Source organism: Tupaia chinensis, unplaced genomic scaffold (assembly GCF_000334495.1).
Source record: "Tupaia chinensis unplaced genomic scaffold, TupChi_1.0 Scaffold000627_1, whole genome shotgun sequence".
Classification (NCBI taxonomy): Eukaryota; Metazoa; Chordata; class Mammalia; order Scandentia; family Tupaiidae; genus Tupaia; species Tupaia belangeri.
Window position 1 is genome coordinate 8,215,526 of NW_006160147.1, and position 11,622 is coordinate 8,227,147.

General features: G+C 45.6%; 1 non-coding gene across 1 annotated transcript; it reads left to right on the top strand.

The window, feature by feature from the left end:
• Positions 1-3,295: 3,295 nt before the first annotated feature.
• Positions 3,296-3,354, top strand: MIR9770 (microRNA mir-9770). The gene has a single exon (NR_129503.1). It is a non-coding gene; the product is annotated as a microRNA mir-9770 (primary transcript).
• The last annotated feature ends 8,268 nt before the right edge of the window (positions 3,355-11,622 follow it).

An 11,622-nucleotide genomic window follows, 5' to 3' on the forward strand; every position in this document is an offset into this window, starting at 1 on the left:
AAAAAAAAAAAAAAAAACTGGCAGCTTAAAACTCATTCTGGGCACGTGTGCGTGCATGCCCAAAATCCTGAGAGGAGAAGGGATTACAACGTGGCCATCCCCCCGTTGTGGTGATTTCTCGCCTTCTGTATCTCTGTCTCTCTGGCAAGTGCATGCTCTCTATAGCAAAAATCTCTTTATAAAAACAACGAAACTCCGTGTCGAACTATCCATCTTCAATATCAATGTCTTTATCATTAATATAGCCAATTTTTTTAAGTTATAACAGATAAAAATAAAATAATTGTACTTCTTAAGACATTTTTATTTTAAAACATTTTCAAACAGAAAAATCCTAAGTACAAAACCCGAACCATTTGAAAATAAGTTACTGACCCTATTACTCCCAATTACTTCAGTGTATATTTCCTGTAAACAAGGATATTGTTCTATATAACCAACCACTAAAAGCCATCAAAATGGAAGAAAATTGCCATTAATACTTTATTACCATCTAATTCTTAGACCCGTTCATGTTTTGAATAGTGTCCTTTATAGCAAAAGGATGCACTTCAGACATACTGCCTTTAGCTACTATTATGCCTGTTATTAGTGTCCTTAATTTTGAAACAGCACCCCAGCCTTTGTTTTTTTCTTTAAATTTACTTATGAGAGAAGAGGGAGGTGGGCGGGACCCAGGGACCTCCACCCCAGTCTTTTCACACCAGGATCCTCGCCGCATCCTTGTAGCCCACCGGGATCATGGGTGTACTTGTAGGCCTTTCGTGTTCATTTTGACCCAGGAACAAACCCAGGACTTCTGTCTGGCTTCAGCATCATGCAAGCTGCCTTACCACCTGCACCCCCACAGCTAGGGCTCCTTGGCTTTCTTGAACTTGACACTTGAAGATTACAGACCAGTTTTTTTGTAGGATGCTTTTCCTTATGATTTCCATTCAGGTTTTGGATCTTTGGCAGGAACACCATAGAAGCGAGGCTGTGTCCTGCTCCCCTGGTTTCAATACGTCCCATCACTAATGACGCTGATGTTGATCACTTTTTAAAGGTGCTATTTGCCACTTTTCCACCATGAAGATTCCCTTTCACTTCATGTGTTAAGTCATCTCAGACATGTCCGGTGGATGCGTGTTTCAGCTGGCTCCTGTGTCCTTTGGACATGTCCCCCTCTACTTGGGCATTGCTCTATTTTCTGACAGTAAGACATTCCAGGTGTCTCTAGTGGAAAATGCTTTAAAAAGCTAAGAATTGAGCGCTAGACATGCTTCCTGTTATGGTGCTGCTTGTCCCAGGCCACTTCAGTGCTCAGAGCTTCAGAATTACTTGCATGTACATACATGTATACACCCACATACATGCATACGTTAACATCCAGTGTACTTCCTCTGTGTCTGTATTTTGGAAACCATGAATTCACACCAGGCCCTCTAATTCCAGTCTCATACCACAAGGTTTTTTTGAAATTTCTCCCTTTATGTGTTTGTAACTCCGTTCTCAGACAGTGTCTCCTATAACCCTGAGTATAAAAACCCATCATTAGGATAGACTTTACTACACCTGGACACACTTAAAATTGCTTACCAAAAACAAAAGAAAGTGGAAATCATTTTGGGGTAGTTCTCCTGCTAAATATTTAAAATAGGCATTTTTCTTTCTTTCTTTTTCCTTAGCATGATAGGTACAAGAGGGAGGAAGGAGGATGTCTTCAGAATGTTCATGGAAAGTGCATATTATGAGAAAACTATGCATGGATTTCATCTAATTTTATTCCCCCCCCCCCCTTTTTTTTTTTAAATTTGCTATAGGGCAGTGTATTCACTGGAGAGAAACAGAGAGAAAATGAGAAATCACCCCTCCTCCCCCCTCCAGGGGAGATGGCCATGCCACAGTTCCTTCTCCTCTATTCTCCTCTTGGGATTTTGGGCATTTATGCACATGCATCTGGCATGTTTTTCAAGCTGCCAGGCCTAGGACTCGAACTGTGGAGTCAGCCATGTGGGATGCAGGTGTCTTAACCACCATGCCAGTAACTGGCCCCCCCTCCATGAACTTTCTGAAGTCCCCTCATAAACGCATATGTAGATGGGTTCCTAAATTTCAGAAAATTTACAGGATAGATGTACACCAACAGAACTCACGCTGCAGAATACTGCACACGGCCATAGACGTGCCCTGTGGTAGTTGGTATATCTGTTCATGCTGCTCTTCCCATACAGCTCATATGATGAGAGAAGAAGGGACTTCATTTGCCTGCGTCAGAAATATTGAGGCAAAGGCACTATGGATGTTCTTCTGTTTCCATATTCTTTTCCCTGTACATTGTAGCTTGTGTTATGGCTTTCGTCATCACTGCTTACAAGATTCCCAAGCGCCAACTTCTCTGGCTCTCTGTTCAGGAGCCTGGATTTCAAGTCCTGGATGTAGCCCCAGGAATACGCATTTTATTAAGCATCCTCAGTGATATTCTTGCTGGCTTGGAGCCAAACCCAGACAACTGCTTCTTGCCTGCAGAGAACACAGAATTTCAAGTGCAAACAAGATACTGCTTTGAGTCTTTCAGCACCTGGAAGGAAGGTAAGCTGCAGCAGTTGGCCCTGGCTCCCCAGTGGACTGCAAAGAGTTGAATCTCTGGATGGTTTTGTTAAAAGCATGCTTTAACATCCAGGCTCTCTCTTACCCTCTCTCTCATACATACAACACACACACAATAAAAGAGTGGAGCTACTAGATTATGGATAGCAGCACATGAACTGGAATTACATGCATCTTGGTATTTCTTAAGGCTTATTTGGGCACCTGCCTATGTAGTGACTAGAAAACAGGAGAGCTTCTAGTCCTGGGAATTAATTAAAAGGTAGGGCAGGAAACTTATCCTGGAAATAAAACTTCAACGTTCTCTTTCCCCTTGGTAATAACAACTGGCTTAGCACTTTTCTTTTCGAGGTCGGGGGGGGGAGGGGGGGCGGCGGGCAGCTTTGAATCATGAATGCTCACAGCTGGCTGCACCATGTGCAATATTCAAAACACAAGAACAGGCTAATCACAGAGAACCAGCGGCAGCCAAACATCCCGCTTGCTGGCCTCCAACGGGCTTGTAATTGAGTGCAGATGGCCCCGGCAGGGTGGGAGCGTGTCCCTGCAGATTCCTCACACCCCAGAGGTCCAAGGGGGTTCAGGAAAGTTCTCAGCCCTGATCACACTCTCGTGGGGCCGGAGAGCCTGCTGCTGGGGGAAGAGAGGAAGGGTAGGTGGTGCCAGAGCCTGCCAGACCTGTCTTCCCAGCCCTCTCCAGGCCTTTTGAGATCTTCAGGCCTCCAGAGTATAGAGTTGATGAGTCTGGGGTCTCGAGATTGCAGAAGGCCTGGGGTGCAGAAACAGGAGTTGGAAGTTCCTCGTACTTGGAGACTTTGTTGTACCACCTGCAGGTGGCTGTGTGGGGCAGAAGCAAGAGTACTGCCATGGAAATGCAGAGACTGCTCATTTCAGTGTATCCTCCCAGGAGGACGGGGCCTCTGTGGCTAGCCTGCCCTCCTGCCTCTCCTTCCAGTGCTTTCTCAGTTTCTCTCTGAAAGGAGTATTGTAGTGATCTTTACCACCACATTTCAACTCCAGACTTCTCTTTACTTTCTCTTTTTTAACTTCATTGTTTTTCTTCATAAGAGGAGGCAGGGACCCCTGATGACAGGGACTTGTCACACTGTGATCCTTCCCCCACAAGATCAAAACAGTGCAACCATGTGTCTCTGGAAGCCCAGCTACATAGAATTCTAAATAAATTTGTCAGTCTTTAATGACAGCCAGTGAATGGGATGAGGATAGATACTAGGATGATCCAAAATTGATGTAATCCTTGGCAGATGAAACAGAGAGAACTCCCTCTTCTGTCCTCTGGGCCTAGTCGTTCCAGTTGCCTCTGGGTTATTTGCCCCGTGCAGAGAAATCTGAGCCTGCTCCGATGGGCAACTCAATCCTAGTGTTGCCTCACTGCCAGGAGAGACACCTCTGCATGGGTGTCCTGATGGCCCCTCAGAATCAGGAGAGGATGGCACACACCCAGGCACTCCCAGCCGAGCACCATGGTCTTCAGCCCTGGGTCTCAGCAGCTGGCTGGAACCAGGTAGAGCAGAGCGGTGGCCTTGGCTGGCACAGGAAGGGAGGCAGTCTCCGCTTGGCTGACTTTGGAAGCTGCTGAATTCCTGCCCATCTGTTCTCCCAGCTGAGCCACAGCCAAAGCTGTCTCCCATTTGCCAGTGCCGGGGCTGACATGAAGCACCATCACCAAAGCATCTCCTCCCGTGTCCTGCAGCCTCGTCCTCACTGACCCTTGCTGCTCTCTCATCTGACAGTTTGCCTCCCACAGGAGGGATGGCTCACAGCTGGTGTGTGTCCACAGAGGCTCCTGGGTTTCTGTCCTTGTTTTTCTAAGTTAGCGCTGACCTGGGCTTCGGGATCAACATCGCCACTGACTGTGGCTCTGAGCAGCACTTGGGACTGCTTCACAGTTTCCTCATCTTTATTAAGTAGGGAAAAATCCCACTACCCTTACAGAAGGCCAGAGAGGCTGGGGGAGGCTGAGATCCTGTGCCTATGTCCACTTGCTTCCCTAGCACAGGAACCCTGGATTTTAACAGGGTGGCACATTGCCCAGTAAAACGCTAGTTTTCCAGCATCCCTAATCCCTTGCAAGAAGATGTGACCAGTGAGACCTATGCACTTATATTGGAGAAGGTTCTAGGGTAGCTCATTAATGACAAGAGGATTTTTTCTTTCCAGTTTGCTACAGGGTGCATGGAGAGGGAGAGAGGAAGAGGGAAAGTGAGAAATCACTTCCCGGGGGGAGGGATGGCCATGCCCCAGTCCCTTCTCCATTCTCCTCTAGGCATGCGTACACATATGTCTGCATGTTTTTCAAGCCACCAGGTCTGAGACTTGAACCATGCAGTCAGCCATGTGGGATCTAGCCACATTAACCACCACACCACTGGCTGGCCTCTTAACTCTTGTTCTTCACCTTTTCTTGCCTGACATGGAATGGCAGAAGCGGCAGCTGAAGCTTTTGAGAGTGGAAGCTTGGCATGGAGGCTGACAGCAGGACAGAAGGAGCCTGGTTCTCCCAGCACACCTGGAGCTGCCATGCCAGCTTTGCACACTTTCATGTGAACCCATAAAGCCCTCTTTGCTTAAGCTGCTGAGGAGCGGCCTCCACTGTGCACAACTCCTAATCGATATCAAAGACAGAATGGCATCACAGACTCCTGATGTCAAAGACACTGCTTGTCTTTTTTCTGTTCTCTGTAGCCACCAACATTGGGACTGTGCTTTGGAGCTGGTTCTTAGCCTTCTAGTGGTAGTGAGGGATGAGCATTAGGAGTCTCTGCTATCACTTCCAACATCTCTAATCCATGCTGGGTCCATAAGGATGAAGGAGGGCAGATACTTACAGAATTCATGCAAACAGTGATAGCAGCAGAAAAATAATTGGCAAGAAAACATGTCAGTTCTGAAAGCTGGCAACCACCTGTTTTTCTTCTGGTGTTTTAAAGCAAAATTAGGGAGTGGATTAGAATCCCCAATTTGGTAGAAACTTAGAGGTCATGTGATGCAATCTGCTCCTTGGACAATGCATTCCCTGCAGGTCATCCCTGAGAGGTGGCTGCCAGCCTCTGCTTGAGTACTGTCAAGGATGGGGAGCTCCCTATAGCTTCCGACCAGCTTGATTGCGAAGAGATGCTGTGAGACTTCACCCACCATTCCTGATTCTGTTTCTGAAGCTACATGCTACACAACTTTTTCTTCCCACTTTTTTTTTTTTTGAGAGATTTTCACTGTAGGGCGCGTGCGCTCGCCAGACAGAGAGAGGCATTAGAGACAGAAAGCAAGAAATCACCCCCCATGGGGGATGGTCACGCCGCAATCCCTTCTCCTCCATTCTCCTCTCAGGATCTTGGGCATGCACACACATGCGCCCGGCGTGAGTTTTAAGCCACTGGGTCCGAGACGCGAACTGCGGTCGACTACGTGGGAATCCAGCGACATAGCCATTACGCTAACTGCTGGTTCCCATCTCTTCCCACTGATTAACCCTCACCCTTGGCTATCTGAAGACATCCAAGGAGATTTCTTGTCCAGGCCAATCATCCTTTGTTCCTCCAACTCTTTCTTCTTAACACTTACACTTTGCTTTCAGTCTTTGTATTCAAAAGCAGCTCATGGTCCATCAGCAAAGACAGTGAAAAGGGGATCAGGTGGTAGCACTAAGGTGACACAGCTGGACCATGTGAAAAGACCCTGGATTTTTGTCCAGGGATGTCCCTGTGCACACTGGGCATGCGTGTGTGCCCAAGATCCAGGTTGGCTGAGACTGGATTTTGCTGACTTCTCTTTGTCTGTCTCTCATAGAAGAAATAAACTGAAAAATTAAAAAAGTAAACAACAGTGAAAAAAGTCAAAACTACACTTACTTGGTAATGACTGTAATTAATGTCTTGTTATGTATGTTTTCTCCCAGATTCTTTCCTGCATGAGTGGTAATAATAATAATAATAGCTAAAAGTGCAAGTAACTATAGCTTTTCATTAAAAGGTGTTTTTTTTTAGTAATATACTTAGCACAGTGCCTGTTCCATTATAAAACAAGGTCACATTTTGGAGTACTTATTAAGAACCAGAAATTCTTTCAAGCTCTTTAGACATATTGAATCAGTCCTCACACCCATTTGAAGTAGGCATGATTTCTTGTCATTCTATAGAGAAGAAATCTGACACGGTGTGAAGTAATGTGCTTAGTCAGCAGCACCTTCAGGATTTGAACATGAATAGTATGATCCTATGTTGTTGGTCACCAGATTGTTACTTCCCTAAAACAAAACCAAAAAGCAATCGATAAACAGTAGCTATTATTACTATTATTATTGCCCTTGTTTGCCTTTTAAAAACATTTTGCCAGAAGGCACATGGACAAGAGAGAGAGAGAAATCATCTCCCAATGGGGAGGTACTTTGGCGTCCGATGGTGCTTTGGCTCCAATCCCTTCTCCATCCCATAAGGATTTGGGGCACTCATGCACATGTGCCTGTCATGTTTTTGAAGCCACAGGAACGGGACTCGAACAGCAGTTGACTGTGTAGGGTCTATTGTAGCTTCCTTTATCCACTAGGCCATAGGACTGGCCTTGTTACTCTTTTTAAAAGAGCAATCTCCAGAGTTGTTGAACTTAGAAGGAATAAGGGTGATCATAATATTTTCTTGGGGAGGGTTGTTGCTAATAAATATTGAGTTATTTTGTATGTCATCCTTCAGTGTTGTATGACATTCTAAAATTATGCTTCCAAAAGCTTAATGTCTCACCAATTTCAGGATTATTTAAGGCACGTTTTTAACTCCTTTGCTGCTTTGTGTATCCTTGATCCATTGCACTCCACCCAGAGAAATTAAATTCTTTTTTTTTTTAAGAGTTTTTTGCTATAGGGCACATGCACTTGCCAGAAAGACAGAGACAGAGAGATAGAAAGTGAGAAATCACCCCTCCCCCAGGGAGGATGGCCACACCATAATCCCTTCTCCTCCATTCTCTCGGGATCTTGGGCATGCATGCACATACGCCTGGCGTGAGTTTAAGCCACCGGGTCTGGGACTCAAACCGTGGTCTGCTACATGGGAGTCCAGCGACAGCCATTACGCTAACTGCTGGTCTCCAGAGAAATTAAATTCTTAATGTCAGTCCAAATGACAATGAAGATGCCTTTTCTTGAAACACGTGTATAGAGAAGCAGAATAGTAGTGGCTAAAACCATGTGCACTGAAGCCAGCAAGCCTAGGTTTAAAGTATTTGCTACTATTTTTCTTTCTTTTTCATTCTTTTTAGTTTAGAGATATTTTTGTGTGTGCCTGCTGGAGTGACAGAAACAGAGAGAGAGAGGAAGTAAGAAATCACCCCCCAGGGGAGATAACCACACCGCAATCCCTTCTCCACTCTCTTCTTGGGATTTTAGGCATGCACACAAAGGTGTCTGGTCTGATTTTCAAGCCGCTAGGTCCAAGACTTGAACTGCAGTTGGCTACATGGAAATCAAGTGCCTTAATCATTACTCCATCTACTGGCCTCCCAAATATATTTTTTACATGGTGATAAATGCTGGAAGAAAATACAGCAAGATCAGAGAATAGAGGTCTTTGGCCCTCCATTTCCTTTGCCTGGAATGCCCGATAGCCACTCTATCCCGCTGCACTCTTCCCCATCTTTCTTTTTTTTTTTTTGGAGAGATTTTCACTATAGGGCGCGTGCACTCGCCAGACAGACAGAGACATAGAGACAGAAAGTGAGAAATCACCCCCCAGGGGGGATGGTCACGCCGCAATCCCTTCTACTCCATTCTCCCCTCGGGCTCTTGGGCACGCACGCACACGCGCCTGACGTTGAGTTTTAAGCCACCGGGTCCGGGTCGTGAACCGCAGTCGACTACATGGGAGTCCAGCGACATAGCCATTACGCTAACTGCTGGTTCCCTTTTTTTTTTTTTTTTTTTTTTTGGTATTCCCCATCTTTCAATTCCCCCCTTCAACGGATGACCTCAGGTGGTCACAGTTCACTGTCAGATTTAATCATGCCCTCCTCTAGACTTCCCACTGGTTGTCTACCTGCGAGGCCGAGGACATTCGCTGTTTTCTCACTTGCTGCGTTCTGCATACACTGTTCACCCTCAAGGAAAACTCGATGATACTGAAGAGGAAAAGTGACATTGTCACCCTGAACAACTGCCTGTTGGCACGTGGCAAGTCCTCAGTGTGCACCTTGTGATACTGCTAGAGTTAGACAAAAAGACACGCTTCCACACAAATAAAATGAAACATCCACATTGGATGTAAGTCTGTCTCAAGGGCAGGCATGAAGGCTGGTGACAGGGGAAACCCTAAGTTCTCTATCAGGAGGAATAGTGGTTCTCTTGTTTTCTCAAAAGCCCAGGGTGGTTTCCTGCAGGTAGCTGGATTTCTGGGAGCCCCTTGAGTGAAGGCATTTGCCCTTCAAGGACTTGCAGAGGCTGAGGGAGGTCACCTGGCCCTCATGGACATGAGCCCTCAGCCACCTGCTCGGCCCCTCACTCCAGCAACACAATAGCAGATTCATCCTTTTAAATGAGACACAGTCTGAGCACAGCTTCTCCCTGGGATCCTAACCATTTCCCAGGAAGTGATGGCCCTGCTCCCTGGAACTAGAGCTTTTGATTTGTTTCTCTTCCCACCTCCAGCCGCAGCTGGGTGAGGAGTGTTGACAGGAGGAGAGGAGAATGGCTGTGTCACACCTGTCCCGGAGCCTTGCCAGCCACTGTGGGTGGGCAGTCTCCAACTTTGTTCTGTCTGTAACGAAACCTGGGGCGAGAGCTATATCTGGCCGAGCTAACTCCTGTGATCAGGAGAAGCAACTTGACGCTCTTGAGCACAAAGATTCCGGAATCTCACCCCACAGCCATCATTGTCGGTTGCTTTTATGCCCTACAGGATCCTGAACTCATAGGAAATGCCAGCCGAGTCCCTGTTCCTTCTGTGACAGAATCTAGCTGTACCTCCACAGGAATCTGGCTTACAGTGTGGGGAGTATGGTAGCTCCCTCATACTCTCAGATCAAAGCAGGGTGACTGCTCAAGGTACTCATTTACGTTGTTTTCAGTTGCTTTAGAGGTTGCTGCAAATTTCCACCAAGAAGTTAACCAATCCTTTGTGTTCCTTGCCTTGGAGAGCTTTGTGAGGAGAGTTGAAAGGCAATTTCCAGGCCAAGAAAACTTCATTGCTTGTCCTGGAGGTAGAGCATATTGAGGCTAGGGTTGGAGGAGAGGAGACAGAAGCAGCCAAAGGAAGAGTTTTGAGCACTTCTTCTAGACTGGGAAGGGCCTTGCAGACTCCCATGCCCAAGTCTGGCACCAAAGCAATGAAATTGTTCCCGTGGTTTGAGTCCAGATCACACCGGGCTTAAAACTCACACCGGGCATGTGTGCATGCATGCCTAAAATCCCAGGAGAATGGTGAAGGGCTTACAACATGGCCATCATCCCTGGGGGAAGGGAGGGGGGGCATAATTTCTTGCTTTCTGTCTCTCTGTCTCTGTCTCTCCAGTGAGCACATGTGCCCTATAGCAAAAATCTCTTTAAAAAAATGTTCACAGAAGCTTGGAAAATGAACAGAGGCCAGAATAAGTAGGAAATGGAAACCCAAGTGGGACTCAAGTAGCCTTCTTCACAGCCTTCTAAATTTGACTTGGAGGAAAGGTGGGCTGTTGACTTTCCAGAATGGGTAGTGTATTAGTTTACTAAGGCTGCTGTAATGAAGGGCCACAGACCTGGTGGCTTCAACAACCACAATTTATTCTCAATTCTGGAGGCTAATGGTCTGAGATCAAGGTATTAGATTGGTTGTTTCCTTCTGAGGCTTCTTTCCTCAGCTTGTAGATACCTGTCTTCTCCCTTCCCCTTAAAAAGCAACCCCATATCCTTTAGCTGTTACCCACCCACCTCCCTTTTCCTCACCAACTCCCGAGTCACTAATCACTAATTTGCTTTCTGTATTTCCCCATTCCGGACCTTTCATATGAATAGAATGATAGACTGGCTTTTGTCACATAGCATGATATGTTCTAAGTTCTTTTCTTTTTTAGTGTATATCAGTACTTTGAAATAATATTCCACTATGTGACTCTAACACATTTTGTTTATCCATTCATCAGTTGATAGATATGAGGTGGTTTCTACCTTTTGGCTATTGCATGGTAAATAATGCTGCTATAAGCATTCAGACACAAGTGTCTGTCTGAATATATGTTTTCATTTCACTTGAGTATATACCTGGGAGTAGAACTGCTGAGTCTTACGGTAAATATGTTTAACCATTTGTACATTCTCGCCAGTGTATGAGGATTCTGATTTCTCTGCATCCTTGCTAACACTTGTTATTATCTGAATTCTTGCTTCTAACTATATTCATGTAGGTGAGCGTGTATCCCATCATGGTTTTGGTTTAAATTTCTAATGATATTGAACATCTTTTAGTGTACTTATTGGCACAGATATTCTCTTTTATGTTCATAACTACCTTCTGAGGCTGATGGACTATTATCCCCATGTTACATGTGAGGGGAGTGAAGCCAGGGAAATGAGGTGACTGGTCTAAGGTATACTAGTGAGGGCCAGACTAGCTTATGAACTCTAGCAGCTGGCCTTCATGTTCCCAACTATTAAACCACATTAAACCACATTGCTTTTGCATAAAAGAACAAGAGAATTTGGGGGATGGCAGAGCAATAAGGCTGGATTACCAAAAGATTTTTTTTTTAAATTGCCAGAGGGTATACGCACTAGTAAGAGAAATGGGAAGACAGGGAGAAAAAGAGAGGTAGAAAGCACCTCCCAATGAGACAAGGTCATGCCATAATTCCTTCTCCTCCATTTCTCCATCCTCTTGGGGTTTGGGGCATGCACACACATGTGCTCAGAATGTTTTTCTTTCTCTCTCTTTCTTCCTTCCTTCCTTCCTTCCTTTCATTTTCCCTTTCCTTTCCTTTCCTTTCCTTTTCCTTTTCCTTTTCCTTTTCCTTTTCCTTTCCTTTTTCTTCTTTCTACCCAGCATGTTTTTCAACCCA